The 22,980-nt window shown below is 42.2% G+C and overlaps 1 protein-coding gene across 2 annotated transcripts in view; it reads right to left on the reverse strand.

Moving 5' to 3' along the window:
* LOC125004466 (protein ELFN1-like) overlaps nt 1–17,672 on the reverse strand; it is a 129,681-nt gene extending 112,009 nt beyond the window's left edge. For both annotated transcript variants that reach the window (XM_047579087.1, XM_047579086.1), the window contains exon 1: nt 17,338–17,672. The gene's annotated coding sequence lies outside the window, so the exon portion shown is untranslated. The remainder of the gene's footprint in view (nt 1–17,337) is intronic.
* Between the last annotated feature and the right edge of the window lie 5,308 nt (nt 17,673–22,980).

A 22,980-nucleotide genomic window follows, 5' to 3' on the forward strand; every position in this document is an offset into this window, starting at 1 on the left:
TGCAAAGCAAGAAAATCTGTCCAACTGCGAAAACCTAATAAACCGTTCATATCGGGAATCTGTAATCAGGGGACAGTACACATGAAAGGAAACAACGATGTTTCAGTGTAGGGTTCAGTTTAGGATAATCTAAAGTATCACTGCATGATGCCGCCTCAGGGCAGAGTTTTAATCTTAAACGGAATTTATAATTTTAATTGCCAGCTGTATCGTATCGATTGCTGTACATTAAACTGCGTGATCCAAAAAAACCGCAACCACCCTTCGTCTTAACTGTACGCCGAACAGATAAACTGTGAATTTACTTTAATGTGGCTGTTACACGGAGGGTATCTCAGGACAAGAAATCGCTGCTAGATGTCAGATGAAAGATCCCCCTTTAAGTTATCTACAAGACGCTGGCTGCTTTCATGGCTGAATGTTATTTACCAAAAAAAAAATTCATTTGATAAGGGATAAAAAAAAAATGTACATTTTCTGATATGTGTGTCTGCTTTCCCGTGTATCCTGCGCATTTTAAAATCCGTTCAAGTCTGTGTCTGAGCCGCGGCGTCCGCGTGCCTTTGATTATGTGGTTGTGGCAGCAGCCAGTGTGTGCGCGAGTGCAGTGATTCGAGATCTTGCGTTAACGGAAGCCACGCTGCGTTCCTCCTGCGCGGTACCGAGACGTGGCCGCGCACCCAACTTTGTGCGACGCGCACGCCGAGGCAGACACACGACGGATGCAAACCCGGTGTGTGTGTGTGTGTGTGTGTGTGTGTGTGCGCGCTCGTGCGTATGTGTGAGAGAGGGATATTTTGAGTTTACATGTCTCAATGTGTCCTTGACGGAGCCTGAGCTCTGAGTGACGCACAAAGAAGCTCTGCTCTCTGTAAAGTCCCCAACACACACACACACACACAAAACGCTCTCTCTCGCCCAACCAACCCCACCCAGCCATCCTGTCTTGATTCTAAGGGACATATCAGGGGGATTTAATGCAATTTGCAGGGGAAGGAGGCAGGGAGGAATGAATGATATATTGACTTCTATATAAAAGCAAGGCCGGGGTGGTAATCTGGTTTCAGGATACTGTGATGAGATTCTGGCCTGTTTTCTCTCCAAGATGATGTGACTTTGGTCCTGACATCATCATGCTGCTGCCGCCGAGTGTGTGTGTGTCTGTGTCTGCGTGTGTGTGTGTGTCTCTCCGCGTGGAAGTGCTTCATGCTCCATGATCCGCTGCTCGGATTTTATCTGGAAGCTCAGCTAGAAACTGCATCTCTCTATTTTTGTGTGTGTGTGTGTGTGCGCGCGCGATGGAGACACTTTCCCAGTGTTATTTTTTGCTCTCGAAAGCTAAAATTTGAACGATTTTTAGAAATAAAATGAGAGCATTGTTGCTGTTTTTGTTTTTTTTTTTTTGAAGTCTGTAAAATGTTTATGACAAATATTCACAAGGAATCACAGAAGGTTTGGGAGTCAGTGACTGGCAAACAAAAATCTAAGTTTTAGGCCCAGATTTAACAAAGACATGATGCTATTACATCATAAAATTACAACTTTCCATTCATTATTCATGTTCAAAAACAAACAAACAAAAAACTAGTATGTGTTCCTTCTTTTTAAGTGAACAGGACACACAAACCAGTTCTGAGCCATTTTTTTCCCCATTCAGCTGCTCCTGTGGTTCAGGCCTACTGTGAAAATGGCACTGCACTGTATCCTACATCATGTTTAACCAGCGTCGCCTAGCAACAAGTTACTGCATGCATTTGTTTATGTGTGACACCTGAAGTAGTTTGTTTGTGGTTTATTTTTATTTTTGTACCTCCTTCCTGTCATCTTTATCTGATTTTATAGTATTTTTTTTCAACAATTATTGGATTTTAATTTTTGCGGTTTCAGTTGTTTGGCACAGCAGTCGCGATTATGGATTTGAAAATTGCATAATTTGAGTTGTCTAAATAACTGGTGTCCTGGAGCTTCTGAGTGCATCACACACTGCGGTTACGGAGATTTAATGTATTTATGTTTATTTTGTCATTTTATACAGGATTTGCACCACTTCACCTATAAGTGTGTTCGTTTCAATGCCATGTGTCAAAAAGGTTTCGCTCCTTCGCTTTCCTCCAACTCCTCGTCTCGAGGTGCTGCTAATTTCTGGTTTCACGGTGAAAAGACAAGTTTTCAGCTAAGAAAATACCGCTGTGATAATAAGTCTGGATACCAAAGCCCAACAGAGGTTCCTAGCTGGCCTGCTGGCGACGATTTATGACACGAATGAGAGCACCAGATATGGAAGTGAGCGGAACATGTGGTGAGATGATTTTGTTTAAGGCCTTAATGTGATTTAACGTTCATTTCCGGGTAGGTTTATTGAGTCACGGGCTTGTCTTTGAAGAAAATTTAGTCCCACTCGCAGTGTCTTTACACCTGATACAGTGCACCAGATGTTATGTTGACGTGTTCCTGAATAAAACAGGACAAGGAGAAGAGGAAATGAAACAGAGAATGGACAAAATGACCCGATACAAACCACTTTCTGCTGTGTGATTCTTATTATGGGTCATTTTAGTTTATTTTCTGAACTAAGAAGTGATATTAAATTGTAATCTTGGTGTATCGCAGAGGGGAGCAGAGCAGGGCTTTGCTGCCAGTAGCTCTGAAACACTGGAATAGTCCGACCCGGTTTACACGCCGCTTGTTTGTCGTTAACCAAGGATTGTCTGGGTTGTCATGGTGATCGTGTCTGCAGGAGATCCGAGGGGGACAGAGAAGCAAAAGATGGGAGTCCATCTAACGTGGACAAACTATTTGGCTCACTCATCTCATTTAGTTCCCACCTTCCAGGATGCTGACTGACCTATGAAGCAGTGTCTTTTACGTATCATATTTTACTTCTATCACCGCTGGTCCCCTTAAGTAGACGACTGTGTGATGCAAAAGACAATCCCATCTCCCAGCTGTCATTGGACGAGAGGTGGGGTAGGACACACCGGGCAGGGCGGCAGTATATCTCAAGGCTAACACAAAAACCAAACACTATCACACCTATTGCCAATAGAAAACCACCGCAGGCGCAGGGAGGTTGTGCAAACTCCACACAGAGAGGTTGGAAACTGGAACCTTCTTGCTGTAGAGACGCCCCGGAGAAATATAACAATGTGTCTTTACTGTTGCAAGAAGCATTTCAACATGTGTACGAAATTCAATCAGATGGATGAGATTAAAAGCTGATGAACAGTTTGGCGCCTTGGGAAATGAACTTAATTGCTTTCTTGTCAAGAGCGAGATAAGAGAATCGATACCTTTCTTAAATCTGTGCAATATACGAAGCCACCACCGGTAGAAATGGAGCAAACAATGAGCTGGGCTCAGGCTCCGAGTAGCCTGCCAGCGCCTCTAAGGTGTAGGAGCGACTCATTACGGTTCATAATTAAGAGATTCTTGTTGTTAGAGTGGGTTTGCCAGGTGATTATAGTCCTTGGCATTTGAGCATTTTGATAACATGACTAAACCCTGATCAGCCATAGCATTATGACCACCTTCCTAATATTGTTAAGGTCTCCCTTGTGTCTCCGGAACAGCTGTGACTCATCAGAGAATGGACATGGGTCGTATTTCTGGCAACATAATGTTGTTAGTTGGGGCCCTTTGGGTCCTGTGGGTTGAAGGGAGGGGCCTCTGTGGATCATAGATACTTGATCAGTTTTGGATTTAGTGGATTTGGAGGCCAGGTCAACACCTTGTGCTGTTTTTCATGTTTTTTTAGTTGTTTTTGTATGTGTGTCCTGCTGGGGATGGCTGCTGCCATTGTTTGTTGTGTTCCTTTATGTTCAAGATGAATTTTAATAAACACAATAAACATAGGAATAAAAAACAGAACAATATCATCCAGGCCCGGAGCGGTTAATCGGGAGGACCGGGACAATTCCTGGTGGGCTGGTCTGACGTTTGTGCCGCGAGGGCCGGTGTTAAATTATTTACCATATATATATCTATTTTTTTTAAAGAAAAAAGTTATTTATTTTGGGCCGGTGTGCTCTCTCTTTTTTTTCTTTCCCCCAGACACAGCGTGACGTAACATGTCCATGTGGTGTTTGCAGCCTGGCTCCGCCCCCAGAAGTGCATCCTGCCATTAGCAAAACCATGTAGCAAAATGTAAAAATAAAGAGAGTATGGGTGGCGTCGAAAAGGCGCGAATAAAAAAGAGAAAGGCTTCGGAAACGGCAGCTTCTTCGTGTAAAACAAACACATACATATAATGTTAAACACAAATAAACTCATTCTGAGTCTCATTTTAATCCAAAAATAAATTGTTTGTTCAAGAGGGGACAAGAAGCAGTAGTGCTTATATAATCCTGCCCCTTCTTTATACAGTATGTTATAGATTATAAAGAAAAACATAATGAACCTTAGACAATTTAACTTTCCTCTTAACTGATAATTACTTTCTAATAGTTACATTGTTCTAACTTTAACCAAGTCCATACATTTAAAAATCTGTGATTAAAATAAAAAGAGGGTTAATGTGATCGAGATGCTTGATTTATTATCCTTACTGCTCTTTTCTGTTGCTCTAGTGTGTGTTATCCCGTAGTTCAACACAGTAGATCAGGTCTGGTAAAGTTAGTGTGCAGTACAGAGTGTGTAATGTTGTTTGATTCAGGATGTGTCGATATTTACTCGGGATTCCACTGTTCTTTGTAATCTTACAACATCAGGGAGTGTCGTTGCTATGGGGTGGGGCTGCCTGGTCTGGTCTGGGTGGGTGCTACATGTCCAGAAGTTTCCCAGCAGAACACTGAATTGCCAAAAGATGGTCACTGTTATTAACGTCTCCTGTCCGTGGTTTTAATGTTGTGGCTGATGAGTGTATAAACCATATTTTTTATGTCTTTTACAAATTTGCACCCAGGTGAATTAGTGGAGTATCTTTTGAACGACGGAGGGAGGATGAGCTGAGGGATGGACTGTGTCGTAAGTCAAATGCCAGACTTTCAGCCAAAAGACTTGCGCCCGGTGTTGGACCGTTACTTTTTCTCGTAGATGACTAATAGATTGGGTTTCAATGATTCACTGATCTGCAGCGAGGTTCTCCGCCATTTTCTTGGCTACTTGGAGAATTTGCATACACTCGGCCACAATAAGGTGTAGCTCCTCAATCATCATAAACCACTTTACCACTACTCTCCATTTTCTGGTACAAGACAGGCTTGATAAGACGTGTGCATTAGTGCCGAGGACCCAACAGAGGGTTTGTGTCCCCTAGGGGATAAACGGAGGTACTGCAAGGGGGGGTGTTCTGTTTTTTATATACATATATCTATATTTTAATATTGACCCGCATATTTAAATTTCTTTAAATACACATTAACATGAATCCAACGTATTTTAATAAAGGAATTGTGTATTATTTGGATAGCTTGATACTGAATGCAAAATGATGATAATACTAACGTATATTTGTAAATAGCTGTAGGCTGAGTTTATTATAGAACACCTATAGTAGGTAGGGGACCCAGTTTGGGGTCCATGGCCTGAAAAATGTTGAAGATCCCTGCATTAGTGTATTCTGCCTCAATCCTACTGGTTCCCCATTGCATTTAAACTTATCCTTCTCTTAGCTACACTTTTATTGAACAAATATTTTATATGATGCTGTTAAAAAAAGGTATTTCATATTCTTGGGTTGGGTCTGACAGATCTGACAGATAATTAACGGGTCAATGAAAAGTTAATCACAAACATAATTCTTATAACTGTTTAACCACTCTTATAAATAGCATAAACTGTGTTTTATTCTTGTAAATTGAACATCTGCTTTTAAGGAAACTTGGAAAAAACAGAAAAAACCTGACATCCATTTTTTTTTTTTGTTACTATTTTCTGATGTTTTTTTTTTTACAAACCAAACAACAAATCCATCAATCGGAAATAATTGGCAGTCGAGCCGTAGCCTGGACAGCTCCCATTTTAACGCTCTCAGCTCTCTCTCTCGGATAAGCTGAAATTAAAGAGTAAAATCTTTTGTGTGAAGAAACAAAAACAACCTTTAAAAAAAAAAAAAAATGGGGAAAATCTCAAAGACAACTTGTCGCATCACAACACGGCGCCCTGAGAGGCAGAGAAACGACACTAACAAAGGGGGAAAATGATAGGCTGAACACCGACAGTCGTTATGAAATCACATACACCTAATGCTGCTTTGACTCAGGCGTTTAACACCCAGCGCAGGCTTCAATGCAGATCACGCTTCCAGCACAGAGTGCGTCCTGCCAACAGCTGTCACATGAGAAAGCTTTGGTCATGTTTCCTCTTTCCCTTCACCAGTACAGCTCTCACACACGCACACACACACACAGACACACTGCATCCTCCCGCACACAGACACTCAGCAGACTCCAGTGTGTCTGCAAGTTGGCTACAAAAACTGGATAAAATGCACAGCGCTCTGGGAAATTAAAGGATTAGACAAGGAGAGATATTTAGTTTGTCTCGAAACACACATTTGGGGACGCGCAACACACTTTCCTGCACGGCGTTCCCCGCCCACACACGCTCTCGCGCTTGTGTGCCACGCAACCAAACATACATAAACATACACACATGACCTCCGACCCCCCACCACCACCAAACGCTTAGCCCGCCCACGCACACACTCGTTTAGTCACTTAGTCGTACGCGCGCAATTCGTGCAGGACAAGACGCGTTAACACACACACACATACGCAGACACACCAAACTAAGATTTGCCTGCCAAACACTGGTATTTCCCCTCGGTGTTACTGAGCGCTAATTGACAAAAGGGTTTGTATGGTTTAGCCCCCGCTGTGATTGCCAACTGGCTGATTTTGTAAAGCTTGTAAATAACTGGAGTGCAAAATTGAACAAAACATGATTTTTTTTTTTTTTTTTTCTTTTTTCTCCCAAGCAGCAAACAAGGACATGTTACAGAAATTACACAGAACAGGGACGACAGCAAAGTGGAAACATTTTACATATTCGATCAGGAAAAAAGAAAAGAGTTTCACCAGTAGCATCAAGCATCAAGCACCTTTTACACCTTCAGTTGTGCTTTAAAGCGAACGCAGGGAAGGGTTTGTCACAGAGAACAAAGTCGTTGTTGGAGAGCGACAGGAGCAGAGTTAGTTTAAAGGTAACTGGATAAACTGTCTCAGGCTAATTCCGCCACTCAAACTGTGTTCACCCGATGAAACTCGCTCCTACTAGTTCCTCACAGGCCCCTGACTGGTCCACTGTGGATCAGACACTACTGCGTTACCTGAAATCTGGTAATACACACCAATCAGCCATAACATTATGTCATCCTAATACTTTGTCGGCCTCTCTTGTGCCTCCACAACAGTTGTGACTCATTTCTGAATGAACATGGTCCTTGTTGTTAGTAGGGGCCTTTGGGTCCTATGGGTTGAGGGGAGGGGTCTCTGTGGATCATCCCACAGATACTTGATCAGTTTGGGATCTAGTGAATCTCTCGTCTGTTCTGGGTGGGCGCTACATGTGTAAGTAACATCCACACTAATGCCAGGTCTTCCCAGCAGAAAGCTGAATTGTCACAAGACGATCAATGTTATTCACTTCTCTTTGTATATATGGAGGTCAGGTCAACATCTCGTGCTGTTCTTCATGTTTCTTTTTTAGTTGTTACTGAACTGTTTTTGTGTGTGTGTCAGGCTGCATCCTGCCGTGGATGGGGGTCAGTGTTATTCACCTCTCAGGTTCCATACTTTTGTACATATGCCAATACTTTTACATTGTTTATTCTATCCTGTGCCGTATCTGGCAGTCATTATCTTGTGCAGCTCAATACTTTTTGTTGCAACTCAATACTTTATGTTTGTCATTCAATACTTTTTTTGTTACAATCCATTACTTTTTATTGCAATTCAATACTTTTGTATACGTGCCAACACTTATGTCGTTCATTCTGTTCTATTTCTTTTTTCTTATTATTTATCTTTTACACTGTCCACTCTTCGTTCCTGTTTATTTTTTATGCCCCTGTGTATGCTGTTGCATTGTGGGACAAACTGCTGACATTACAGTTGAACAGAAAATGAAACCTTGATATTCTGTTCAGCTGTAATGTCAGCGGTCATGGCTGATCGGTGTAGGTTTGTAAAGATACGTCGTTTTGAAGTATTTTGTTTTGTTGACCTGATGAATCCTGGTTGTAACAGTGTGCATATCCACCTCATTGTGTTGGAATCGGAGGGCGGTGGTGTGTGCGCGTGAGGAGCTGTGACAGGTTTGTGATCGATCTTTGTTTCATTTTCGATGCTGTTGCTCCTTCAGCCGTACATTTTTATTCTTCCGTAATAATAATAATAATTATTATTATTATTGTTCCTATAAAGTGCCACGGCTCCAGGCTCAAATATTTCTAAATTCGTCTCACTGCACTTGCAAGAATTGGTTCACTTGTTTTGGGGAAAAAGCAGGGTCAATAATTCGTATTGATTTTTTCAATGCGTGGCGAAGCTCTGACTGAAGTCGTTTTTTTCTTTTTTTTTTGTGGCGTTCCAACTTGTTTATAAAGCTGATTGGTGAGTAAATCATCACTGTAATGTAGCTGTCAGCTGAATATTCTTTTTACTTAGTGGCTCTTTTGTCTGAGCCCCTTTCAAAAAACACCGTTCCACAATCCTTTGCAAACCTATAGGCTATTTTTTATTTTTATTTTTTATTATTCTGCTGCAAAGGAGGGAGAATCTCTTTATGAATTTCCTTTCAGGTTTGTTCCACTGTTTTATCTGCTGACATTTTTTCTTTAGCTGCTGTTGTTGTGAGCTTGTAACATCCACTGAGGCATTAAAAGAGATACAACACAAACAAACTTAACGTGATGTGACCTGACAGACTGAAACTAGGAAGAAATACTCTTTCTACTTTTTTTTTTTTTTTTGTGGATGCCCACTTCATGCGTGTAGCACCACTGCGCACAAAGTTGCTTCCATGGTGCCACAGTGATTTCTTTTGATCTTCCACCGCAACAAAGAATTAAAGGAGCAGGTCTTGGCCTTCTCAGAGATTCCAGGTTTTAATGCCGTCCTAATGACTGCAGTTTAATGTGAGCTGACAATTAACGGCTCGCCCCCATTAGATTGTGTTGCTGCATGTGTCAGGTTCTTCAGTTCTCGCGTGGCACGCGTGCAATTTACAATGATAATGGCGGCAGATTAGCCAATTTTGTAAACAAAGGGCCCTTGATTTCAGACAGGAAGACAAAAGCAGTTCTCACATTTCTATTTGATCTTCTGTCAGTGGGGGATTTAATCAGCTGCAGTCAGCTAGCTAATTAAGCTAATGGCAGCGCTGCGAATTGGTTGGAAATGTTGGCTCTAGCCCTGACTTAATATTTTCATTCAGACTCATTATAAGAGAAGAGCCTTATAAACATGCTTTTGAGACCGACACGATGTGGTGATAAAAAAGTGTCCCGGGCAAAAACAAAGTCAGCACCAGTTGTGATTTAGCATTAATTTGAAATCTTTTTTTTTTTTTTTTTTTTATCTAAAATGCAAGGCGAGGATTTAATTTTTACTTTACTGTTGTGAGTTTTAATGTCTTCTGTAGCACGGTTTGATTTTTCTTGTGTCTCCTAGTTTTCATAGTGGATTTAAGTTTTACGTCCTTGTCTTTGTCTGTTCCTGCCTCTGTGATTCCACTAACCTGTTTTGCCTTGTGTCTTTTGTTGATTCCTCTGTTACCTTATCCCTGTCAATCTTACCGTTCACTTCCTCGTACGGCTGGATGGTATGACCAGAAATGTATATCATGGTATTTTTCAAAATTCTAATGGTATCACAGTATTTTTTTTTTAACATTTATCAGGTGTTCACAACATTTTCTACTGGTTGAGAGAGGAATTAATGCAGTAGATTGACTAAGGATGGACTATTTTATTGTGATGATGAGTAAATATTGTAGAATAATCCCACACTAGTAGTAAAAGCAGGTTTGCATGGTCCCGTGTTAACGCTGCCTGCTGGTGTGGAAATCTGGGGACATTTACAGCTCGGAGATTGAAAAAAAAATAATAATAATAATTAAATGTTACCAAGGTGACATGAAGAAACAGGGATAATTACAGTTTAATTTATTTTGACATATTTATTCATATTTAAACATATTTAAACTACTACGTCTGTAATGTCAATAGCAGCGCGACCAGCTACTGTAATAACTGTAGTCTGTGCACAACATTTTTTTCTCATTCATAAAAAGCTAAAATTGGGGACATTTTCAGGTACAGCTTTAGCCAGGGGGACAGGTCATCAAAAAAGGGGGCAGAAACCCCCAAAAACCAAATAACTGACAAGGCATCTCTTTTTTTGGCAAGTTTTCTGTTTTCTGACATTTCCATCTTCACCTCACCAGCAGTGACGCAGTCGCACCGTGCATGTTTAGAAGCGCTACACTGAAAATGGTCTGGTTGGAAACAGAGTCTCGTGGCACAACGTTCCGAACGGTGTGTAATCAAATCCACCGTTATGTCGGTATAAATTCATTTCATGACAAAAAAAAAAAATACCAGTATAAACCGGTGTACCGCCCTCACCAGAATCAGAACATTTACATTTGGCCATTTATAACTTGCATATTTAGACAGACGACCATGAGGTTAGCTCAGTTTCAGCATTTTAAACACTATTTTGCTCCTGTTATATATATACATCAAAAGGGAAGAAGTTTTAGGGTGAGGTCCGTCCAGTGTATTTGGTAAATGCAGCTCTATTTCAGATGAGTTTGGCTGGAAAAATTCAATAAAATTTAAGAGCAGGAAAAAGAACAAGTTAAGAAGGAAAGGAGATGTTAATCCACTGGTACCTGGGCCTTTTTAACATTTAACTATAGATGTGCTGGTCTAATACTCCATATTGGTACTGGACAAAATCATTTTATGTATAATCCATCATGTATTAGTCTAAACGATCACACTGAGGCTTGACTTAATTTTCAGCCATGTTCTATAAAAAGAGACATGTCAAAAAGAAATGTCATGGAACAGAAGCTGGAGAGCGAGAGTGACTTGTCAGCACCGCTGTCATCATGTCAGCTGTGTGGAGTTATTTTCAGCTAAAGGAAGGACTGGTATTGCCGCCTGCGCCTCCAGTTTCCATTTACTTCCATCCACCGCTAAAATTTGAAGGACGTTAACGAAGGGGATTCGCAGAATTTTATGTTGTCACGTTGAATTTGAACTTTGTAACTAATCACTGCGTCGTGTCGTCCTTTTAGAGGGAAATTTACAAACTTGGAGTCACAACAGAAGTATTCATCCTTGAGGGCAAGTTAATGTTTGTGCTAAATTTGAAGAATTTTAATGCAAAGACAGTTCTGAAAAAGGACAAACATGCGGACAGATGAACAGAGCAAAGCCAAGAGGCTTCCAGTTTATGAAGTGACGCTATCAGTATGAGACACGACAGTTTTTGTATTGAGTCTCACAGACTAATTCGGCATGAAACACTGCGACAGTGACTGTGTCCTGTTAATAGTAATCTAGTTACCAAGGGCATGGCAACATTCACAGCTTATGTTGGAGCCGACACAGTACGATGCACCGACAACACTAGTAATGACTGTAATTAAACAATGGCTGCTGTAAGTAAGAGCAAACTTCACAGAAAGAATATGGGTTTCTTTTGGATAAACATGTGCCACAATGAAGGGTGCTATCTCTGCGGCTCATTTACACCGATCGGCCATAACATTATGACCTAGTAGTGTGTAGAAACAAACAAACAGTCGTGATTAATCAGAGAATGGACACGGGCCTTCTGAGGGGGTCCTGCTGTTGTTGGTGGGGACGTTTGGATCATCCCATAGATACTTGATGAGTTTGGGATCTAGTGAGTTTGGAGGCCAGGTCAACACCTTGTGCTGTTCTTCTTTTTTGAGTTGTTCCTAAATTGTTTTTGCATGTGTGTCTGTGGCCTGGTCTGATCCAGGAGGGTGGTGCATGTCTAAGTAACATCCACACAGATGCTAGGCCCAGAAGAACACTGAATTGCCACAAGATGGTCAATGCTGTCTACGTCACCTGTCAGTGGTCTTAATGTTCTGGTTGAGCATATGGCATAATCATAGACTGTCAACTGGTTACTAGATGATCTCATTGATAGTTTTTTCAGAATTCAATCAGCACTTGAATGTGAGCTCCGTCAGGAAACAGACGGAATCACGTTAGCACTTCTTCTTCATTGTGGCATCTGTCTGCGTGTCTCTTGGGGATATTTCAAGCAACAGGACGGGGATACAAATGGCACCAAAGCCCTGAAGAAATTTGTCACCAGAGAAGAAAGATGCCTGAGAGATGAGAGGGGAGAAACAAATCAAAGAACAGTCTCCCCGTTGCGATCCCGCTGGTAGTACCTCGGGGTTTGAATGGCAGATCTTTGTTGTGAAATGGAGGAACAACCGAAGTGCTGCTCAGTCGGGGAAGGTAATACGATTTCAATAGTCCGGTGGTCTAGCAGCTAATGGGACAGCCAGAGAGATTTCTCCTCTTGGCCCCGAAGAGCACCTCAGAACAGGAGCATTAGAGGGGTTTTAAAGTCTCTGCCAGGCCACAGTGTCTCCAAACTAGTGCTTGTCTGTGGAGCAGAGGCCAGGAGTAATGAAAGAGAACGGAGAGGAGCGGGACGGGAGGAAAACACCTCTATTCAACGCCCTCTCCAGCTTCACCACCCTTTTGTTACTTTTTTAATTCTGTTCTTTTTTTCATTGCACCCTGTGGCATCCCTACCCCAGCCTCTATCACCTCGCCCTCTTCACCTTCCCTCCTCCCTTTGTCCTGCTCTTTCTTCCTCTCCTTTCTTCCTCTCAGCATCCGCGCCGCAATCTCTCCCTGATTTCCAGAGAGGGGTGGTACAGCAGCAGCACCCGGCATTCAAACTAGCTGACTCAATACACACACACGCACACACACACGCATACACACACGCATACACACATACACAGGCTGCAAGAATGAGGTGTGCATGCGTTGTGCAGAGATGGGCGAGGAGATATCAAGAGATGAGAGGGAAGGTGTAAAGGGGAGGGGAAAGTAAAGCGAAGAGATAGTGTGAAACCTTTGTCGGAGACTTTAGGTCGGGATTAGCTCCAATCCTGGCATGTGGGCAACAGGAAGATATGCGTCAGCATACATTAGGCAGCTCATTCATCATTCACGCTACGAACACCGAGTATGAGGTCACTGTTAGTGTGTCTCACGGTGCCAAGACGTAATGCTCAGAGTGATGAAAACACCAGCTCTCGAGAATGCCTCAAATGAATGACCCGTCTGACACCACAAGTAATTCTTGTTTTTAGGAAAGTGAAAAGAAAAATATTTAGGCAACTTCAGCACTGAGACAGGAACCTATGGGTGGGTCAAGTTTACGCCGATCAGGCATAACATTGTAGCTAATTATTAGTTATGTAATAACCTAATATTGTCCCTTGTGCCTCCAGAACTGTTGTGACTCATCTGAGAATGGACATGGGCCTTCTGAGGGTGTCCTGTGATGTCTGGTAATAGAATATTGTTAGCAGGGGTCTTTGGGGTCCAATGATCCGGCTTGTTCCAGTACATCGCACAGATGCAGTGGGTGGGGGGGTGCTTGGTCTGGTCTAGGTGGGTGCTACATGTCTAAGTAGCATGTACACGAATGAACGCCAGGTCCAGAAGTTTCGCAGCAGAACGTTGAATTGTCACAAGATGATCAATGTTATTTACATCTCCTCATCAGTGGTCCTAATGTTGTGGCTGATCAGCGTGCATCGGCCCAATAAAAAATACATTTCTATTCATCCAGCTCCAGGTTAAATTGTGTCATGTTTTGCGGGACTTCCAGCCACCGCCGTAGTACGAAACTTCCTGAAAGACTGTTCACCGGTGAGACTATTTGTGAAAGGAAATGTTGCTGTTGAATTTTTAAAGGCCTTTTTTTTTTTTCTTTTCCAATTCCGTGCGCACCACAAGCTTTATTCCATTCACTCACTCACTCAGTGCGTTGTACTCCAGAAACACTGCGCTTGCTTTTCTGTCTGTTTCAGAATTTTATTGTGTGTCTCATTTCAAACAGCTCTCGGATTGTTTTAAGGTGCCGCTCAGGTTCTGTCTCTCGTTCAGTCCTGTTTAAATATCGCTTTGCTGCCTGTCTCAACCAGGAACGTCCTGAAAGAGAGATCTCTAAGCAGAGTGAGCTGCATTGTGCACGTGTGTGTATGCTTACAAGAGTGTGTGTATGTGTGTGTAGGTTGGAACTTGTGACAATAACTTCCTAATTACAGTTCCCCAGCGTTTGTGCAATCTTCCTGAAATGCTAACTCCCCTCCTACGGGGAATATGGTACATTATTAATCCGTGTGCTCGCTTGAGCGTGTGCGTCCCGGGCTGGGAGTTGTGTGTCTGCAGCATGCATGTGTGCAAAGTTCATCTTAACCTGTTACACACAAGACTTATTCCTGTGCGTTTTGTTTTGTGCTGCGTTTAATGCAAGTCATCGCACCGCGTTCCCGGTGCACAAAAATGTTTATTTTGTGATTGTCTATTGTTTCTCGAGCAGCCTAATCTGAGATTTGTTTTTCGCAACCCATTTGTATTCCAGTTGTATTTCGACACCAAAACAGAAAATAAATAACTGTAACAGAGCGTTTCTCAGCCTTAAGAAAACGACTCTGTTCAGAACCAGCCGGCAGAGAGGTGCTATGTTAACTGTTCATTTAGATTTTCTCCCACACCGTGGGGTATTCCCTCTCAACAAAGATCAACATTATGACACGAGCCACTGCCGGCGCCCCGCGCGCCAGCGTGCTTAAAAAGGAGAGCTCGTTTCTGCTGAAATATGGATGACTTGGACAAATAACAACTGACGGGAGTTGATTCTGAAACGTAGCTTGGGATTTCAGCAGATACGCGCCGTGCACGCCGCTGCCTTGAAGTGGCAGCCGAAAGGGGCAAATGATGCAGCAAATGGATGGGAGCGCGACTGGGGATCCCCCCGTTGCACTGTAGTGCTTCTTTAGTATTCCTGAAAAACTTGCCCCACAGTGATGCCTCTGGGTACCCAGATTGCGCCGCGGATGGATAGCTCACTCTCGAGTCAGAAACAAACGATACAGCAGGCGAAGGGAGAAAAAAAAAAAACACTTTTTACAACTACAGGTGAAGGTTGAGGGCAACAACGTGCTCAGTGAACAGACGGCGCGGATGATGAACCCGTCACTTTTCATTCACTTTGTACTTACAGAAGTTCTGGCAGCGCCTCTCGACTAAAGCTGTCACTTTTCATCACAGCTGATTTCGAATGTTGCCCCGTGCCTTATCACAGATGTAACTATTAGAATGGCTTGTGCCGCGTAGAGAGACGCTGTTTGGTTTTAAGCTTTTAGCTCCGCCGGATCAAACACACCAGGTGTGCGGCCGCAGCTGTAGGACTTTGTTTTTAAGCTCAGCGAGAGCTGTTCGTTTTACAACTCGTGAGGCTGGAGAAGTGCTCTGCAGCGGGCACTGCAGCACTAATGCAGGATGAAAGCAAGATGAGCGACCTCTGAGGTAGTTATCAATGAATTCCCAGGACGGCTCAAAACCTCGCTGTGACAGAGGATCTCGGGTGTTGAAAAGCTCCGGCCAAACATTTCTCAGTCCCCGCGAAGCATTATGTCCCAAAATGAGTCATTGAGTCTGTTATAAATGCCCTTTCATGGAGCTAGGAGTGGAGCCCTGGTCCCCTCTCTCTTTCTATCAATCGTTCTGTTTTCCTTTTCTTCCCTTCCCTGCCTCTGTGGCACTCAGCCAACAATTGGAGTCAGTCAGTGGAAAAACTCTGTTAGTAGTCCATGCCCTATGGGACGAAGTGGCAACAACATCCGTTACAACAGATAGCGGGGCGGTAGGAGGGAGGCACAGAGCACAGCAGCCAAAATTTAACTGGATGAGTGACTTTGTGTCACACACATGCACTCAGTGGGCCGCTGTGTTTCAGCTGTGCATCAATACAGCTTCAACGCGGCGGGAGTTTGGCTGCACGTTTAATTAAGTTGTGGCGAAGACGGGGGCCAAACTAAGGGAATTTAATTTAGGTTCACGACATCTCCCTGAAACCACTTCGCTGCTCTTTGCTGTAGCTTCTGAAGGTGCGAACCTTTTCTAGAACGATGATGTTAGTGAAAGGCGCCAACGCGTTACCCCCAAAGTCCCTCAGGTTTTCAGCGGGGGTTGAAATCTGGTCATGGCCAGCATATGATTCACATCATTTCCATGCTCATTACACCACTCGGTGACCCCCTCTGCCTTGCCCAGGAAGAATCCTCATTAATTATGTTTCTCCACTCATTTATTCATTTCTCCTTCCTTTAAAGGGGCACAGCACTGGTCTTAGGCAAAAAGTTTCATCGCCATTAAGTTTCACAATGCTTTCTGTGGTTCTGCAGGTAGATTTCCAGAGTTAAAAACAATAATCTTCATATGATTATAATAATAAAGAGCTCTTCTGTTTTAATCACAACACATGTGCCAAGATAGTAATGAATCCGTGCATCACCCTTAAATTTGTCTCAGTTTCTTGCATGCACACGTTCTTATGGTCTGGAGGTCTGGATGTTTGGTTGCAGAGAGAAATTTTAGATGTGATGCTGAAGATGAACTTGTCTCAAACTTTGCAGATGTAACATAAGAAATACGAACATACAGACGAGACTATCATGTGAAAATGTTACGTATCAGGGGGAAAGGAAAGGGGTCACTGCTGGATTTTATTTTTTCTTCCCTACATCCAGGAGCGTGTAGAGCCGCTGTCCATGGTGCTGAACACTCTGCTGCCTGGACTGCGGTGCTGGTACGAGGGCTCTGACACTGCAGCCCGTCCCGGGACAAAGAAAAAAAAAACTACACAATACCAATTGACATACTTAAATGTGCGCAAAAAATGTAGCAGGTGTGCCATTGCATCGTAAAAGGGCTCAGGTCGAATACCTTCAGCTACGTCTCGCACATAGGCACCGCACACGTTCACCTGCTAATGTAAATCTGTCCGAATCCATGTAGCTGCACCCGCAATATCAGCGGACACGCACCAAGGATGGAGATAAGACGATCAAGGCTGGGAATGGACAACCAGCAAAACCCCCCCTCATCCATCACGAATGGGCACGCACGCAACTACTCAGAGAGAGAGCGATGGATTCAGCGTCTCTGAAACCGCAGGAATGCCAGAGCTGTTGGCATATTTCAAAGTTGCCTACGCAACGCGAGCGCAGGCATCACAAGGCATGCACATGAAATGAAGCCGTGGCTCTGTGCGCAATCTACAGATGTTCGCTCGTGGCTTTTCACTTTACCTGCTCCAGACGCCCGCGTGGAAGGAAGACGCCTCTCCGCGTTGCAGGTTCCCCGGCACAGAGGTCCGCTCGCCGCCTCTGGCGGTGTATGCGTTGCTCTGTTGATGTGGGCTTTTTTAGTCTTTGTCAGTGATTTGTCCCCGCTTGCTGATGCCTCCTCTGCGGTCTCTGGGAAGAGCGGTGACCGGGAAGGGGGACTCGGCGGTCACCAGCAGGAGCCGATGTAGCGACTGACCCGCGTCAACAATATTATTCTTCTTATTATTATTTGGATGCAAAACGGCGCCTGGTGTGATGTGCTGCCTCCTCGCCGCTGTCTCCCTCGCTCACTGTCTCTCTCCACTCAGCTTCTGCCTCTCACACTGCGTCAGGCTACACTCCCCCCCTCGCTCTCTCTCTCTCTCTCTCCCTCCCTCTCTCTCTCTCGACCTCTCTCTCTCTCCCTCCTTCCTTTGACTCTACCTCTCTCACACGAAAACAGACGCTGATTAATTCACTGAAATTCAGTCGCTGCCTCTCTCTTTCTGAACCTATGTGCTTCAATCAACCCTCGTTTTTCGTCTCTGAACTGAAGCGTCCCGCCAGCCAGCTGTTCCGGTAGCGGAGAGAGAGGTTTGCGTGGCACTTGAAGCGCCGCAGACAGTCATTTAGATTAGACGTTTTTTATATATATATAAATATATATACCCATATGGGGAGCGAGATAGCCTGATAAGTGCTGTTGCCAACTATCAAGCCCTAACTGTGAAAGTTCTCTGGGAGAGTTAACCAGCCATGCAGCACGGCATTAGGGAAGTGCTGCGTGTTTTTGGAGGGATGTGATGTGTCTCTCTGCTCTCTCACTGCTGCTGGATGCATCAGGTCTCTCCTTATGCTCCTGGAGGAAAAGCCTTCCACTCTAAACTGTTCAATGTTATTTGAGCTTGGCTGTTTGCCTAAAAGCACCGTGGGGCAACCTGACGTCCTGCCGGCAGACATGGTCAGATTGACTACCTCTTTAGTGCGGGTGCACACGCACGCACAGACGGGGAGGCGGATAAATAGCTAAACATATTAAGAGAATGAATGAATGATCAAATCAGACATATATTAATACTACACTCGGGCATGTCTGAAAGAGACATGGCTTCTGTTACACACTGGCTGCCCTTTAATTACAGCCAGGCTACTGTAAATCCACAGCTGTGTGTACTAAGGCCTACATCATATGTCACATTACTTCAGTATATGTATGTCTCTCTCTCTATATATATATAGTAAATCCAATAATCTGCTGTGTGGCTGTAGGTGACGGCTGACATTGGAGTGAACTCTACTCCGGTGACCCTCGTGATGCATGGTTGAGTAATTAGGAATTAGGGGAATGGGAACAGATCAGGCCAGGGAGAGAAAGGAAGCGAGAAACACACAGAAACCTCAGCAAATTGCTTGAATCTGCGCTTCTGTCTGTCTTATGTATGGGGTGGAGTAAAATCAAGCAGAAGAGAGCTGCACAGCTCACCACGCCGGAGTGTCTGGGAATCACGTATTAGATCATTCCCATCTGGTCCAGGAGCACAGAGGCGGCTGACCTCCGGCCCGACGTCTGACTTATGGATGAATATTCACTGTAATGTTCAACCGCATCGTTATTGACAGAACAGAAAGGTTAATTAGATGACAAACCATTTTCTAATTTTTTTTTTAAGAATAATGAAAACATTCCTGTGGTGTGGATTTAGCGCCGATTGTAGTGTCTTTTTTTTAATTGTTATTCAGTGGTTTGAAACGTTTAAAACGATCAGGATGAACCAACTTTACAATTTAGAATCTTTTGCCTCATTGTGTTTGATTTTTCAGCCGTTAGCTTTACTGTTCTGGTTCACCCTCGCCGCTCTCATCAGTGTAATTTCTAGACCGTGACAGCATATTTCAGAGGAAGGTAGACTCAAAGCACTTTCCTCCAGATATAGCCAAAGAGCAGAAATTAGAAAAGAAGGGTGGTTACCTTGTATTCTTCAGGTGGAAATAAAACACAGCTTCCGGTCATGAAAATGTTGCTGCATTTCTTTAAAGAGGCTACGTTTGGCTGTTACATTTCACATACATGAGATGGCATAACATTATGACCGCCTTCCTAATACTGTGTAGGTTTCCACTGTGCCTCCAGAACAGTTGTGACTCATCAGCGTACGTCAATATTATGTTCACAGTTTGTTTCTCTGCCCCCAAGAAGACAAAAAAAATGTTAATTATAATCTGTCTTGTGGAACATTTACATATCAATGAATGTCCTTTACAGCCAAACTCTTGCCAAACACGTTCACACAGTGTGTAATAAGAGAAACAGTGCCAGTTAAATCTGTGAGTTTCACAGTATAACAGACAAACACAAATTACTGTTGGTGGGAATTTTCCTTTTTCCATTGAAGGAAACTGAAAAACTGAAAAGGGGCAGATTTCAGGGATTTTAGCTGCTTGCTCTTGGGCCAGATGGCATTTGGAAAATATTTTGACTTTGTGTGGCCGTAGCTGTAGATTTAATGGGATTTTCTCTTTGGTAAAAAAAAAAAAAAATGAATACATGAGTAAAACCTTCCACATTTGGCCAAATTACTCACAACATGATTTAAAATTTGCACCTTTGAATCATAAAAAGATTAGTGAAGACGTTGGTTGTACCACCACTACGTTGAGTGGTGTTTCGTATTTTCCAGTGTGCTATTTATTACGATATTAAGATTTGAATATGAAAGGTGTAATGATTCATTCATCACATAATTGTCCTGAATCAGAAGAGTTGCATTATTGAACTTTTTTGAACATTTTAAATTTCTTGTATCCCTCTTTTTGAGTATGTATTTATTTATTTATTTACTTACTTAGTCCCATGGTAAACTTGTGTGTTATGCTCTGTAGATAATAAAGATCTGATTGATTACTTTGATAAATACACTGATCATTACAACTTAATGCATAGTTGTATTTGAAATGTACTATTTTAGAAATAATCAATGTTGTACCAAACAAACTTCATCTAAATGAGTTCCTCCACAGCTCCTGCTGACACCGTCACAGCTACTACTGAACCATGGATTTTTAAATCTGCTTTGGTCTCATGATTTTTTAGAATGATAGAAACATAAAACCATCTGTCAAATGACTAGAATTTTAGATCACCTGATGAAACCAAGTAGAATCTAAGCCATAATCATGCAAGTTGTTCATAAAATAAGTATACCCAGCGAAATAGAGACAGTCAGCGAAAGGAAAAACACAAGAAAATATCCTTTCTATGAAAATATAGGTGAACTATATTTCTTGTCAACTAGCATTTAGAAATGCTTCTATATGAATGTGTTTTCTCTCTTTAACTCCAGTAGTCATGACAGGTTTTTGAGTAACCCATTGAGTGGACTTGGTGGAAGTTTCTGCTTTTAACCTCCTGACACCTGAGCTTTTGTTTGCTATGCATTTTTAATTTCCTGAGAACTATAAAAACTAAGCCTCTGAACACAAAGTAGTTTTCTGAAAAAAAAAACAAAAAAAACAAAAACAAAAATGTCCTCATGCATGGACACAGGGATTATTTCACTCAATATTACAGTAAAGTCACAGATATGTGACACAATATGTTCATTTTCATGTTTAAACATTGCTGTGCAAAAGCAGAATTGCAAGTAAAGTCACAAGTGAAGTCCCAGTGTCCTCAATCGAGTATTTGATAATTAGCAAAGTTATAGCTTGTTACTATTGATAGATTTGATGAGGTTTTGTACCTTGTCTCCTTTTCTTAATTCGTAATTGGCTGCAGAATGAATCAGCTGAAATGCCCGCTATCATGTTTCTACATCAACTTGTACAGACCTGGGCATTTTACGGCCCATGGGCCACATACGGCCCTTTGGGCATCCCTGTCTGTCATGCTGTGCATGCAATACGACTGTGTTGCTTTTATTTTGAAAAGCACTGTGATAATCTGCGTTCGTTAATTCTTCGAAAACGATGATTGAAACAACTTCTTCTCTGTAGAAAATAATTGCCCAGCCCTGAACTAGTTTCTAGTTATGAAGATAAAAGTTTAAATGAAGAAGAATAAGCTGCCACAAACCTAAAGCTTAACATCCCCATGTGAGGCCGCAGGGTCTGAGGAGGTTAAGTTCTGAGGGAAGAGGAAGGGTAATATGATGTGAATGCTGAGAAATATAGAAGCTTCTGCAATTTGTGCTTTTTTAAATAGACAGAACTATTACTAAAATGGCGTTACCTTTGAAACAAGGCTCTACAAAAGAGGATTAAACCACAGCATTACAGCGTCAGCAAAAATATTGGCACCATAATGCAATGGAATCGATGGATTTTAAAAACTTGTTTCCCTACAAGGAATGCATTTCAAAGTGGCTGTTATTGGTGGATCACATTTTAATTTCCTCCTCTCTAATCAGCCTAAACTGCCTTAAAGTGAGGCCATTCTTTCAAATACCAACAGCAACCTTTGTACATCTTGTCAATATACTGTATTTTCAAATAAAGGTCAAGTTTTTGGGCAAACAATATTTAAGTTGAATCTGGTGTTCAGACAAACTTAAAACTTGCCGACAGACAGATACACAGACAGAAGTACAGCACTGGCAGCAAGAATAGAATAGAATAGAATAGAATAGAATAGAATAGAATAGAATAGAAAAATACTTTATTCGTCCCCTGGAAGAAATTGTCCAGTAGCTTGTCCACAAACGTACACAGGCATCAACATAACACACCAACAAAATCAACAGAATCTACAGTCTGTCTATTTACTATGTGACAGAAACTCAGAGAGCTAGAAGCCAAAGAGTTGCGAAACATTCGCAAAATCATAAAGTATGTCTTACCTTCGCTGTTTCTCCTGTGACTCTGTCTCAGTTTGAAATGAATCCTCACAATATGCAATGTTTGTGTTTACTTTGCTCTGGATCATCATTGGTGGTTGCTTGAGTAAATTTGGACATGACTTTATGAGAAATATATTCTTTGAATTTCACCGAAGGCACATGGTCTGAGTGAATTTTCAAAATGAGTCAAAAACTGTTGTATTTTTATTTAGTGATATATCAGTGAAACAAAATTATTTTTTCAGACTGGTACCTGAGAAAGGTCAATTGGCACATATGGTGCCAAAATTAGCAAAATTAGTGGTTCCACCTGGATATAAATGCTCTAAAACATCTTCAAATTGTTCAGAACCACCTTTTTACCATTTACTTTTCGCACATTTACTCATCAGACTTTACATTACTAACTCATATATGAACTGGGCTTTGATGCCACATGTCAGGGGTGGTTTTTTACTCTAAATAATGTGTTCTTTTTCAGGCAAGAACAGAAATTTATATTTTCTACTGTGTTCCAGATGAATTTTGTCTGACACAATAACATATATCTGTATTCTGACACTTTTGTAGCAATCTCACTGGTGTTTGTGTCAACATCACAACCTCAGAGGTTAAGTTACGCAAGTCTTGTGTAATTTCTTTGACGACCAGAATTATTCATACAGCCCTTAGAGTTGTGAAGATTTATTTATTTTGGGAATGTCATTTTCGCACAGGAGGCAGAAAAAATAGGCCTAGTGAAGAAGTTAAAGAGGGCCTTCACGATTAAACTTAACGCAGATCTTCACTT

Source organism: Mugil cephalus, chromosome 2, assembly GCF_022458985.1.
Source record: "Mugil cephalus isolate CIBA_MC_2020 chromosome 2, CIBA_Mcephalus_1.1, whole genome shotgun sequence".
Classification (NCBI taxonomy): Eukaryota; Metazoa; Chordata; class Actinopteri; order Mugiliformes; family Mugilidae; genus Mugil; species Mugil cephalus.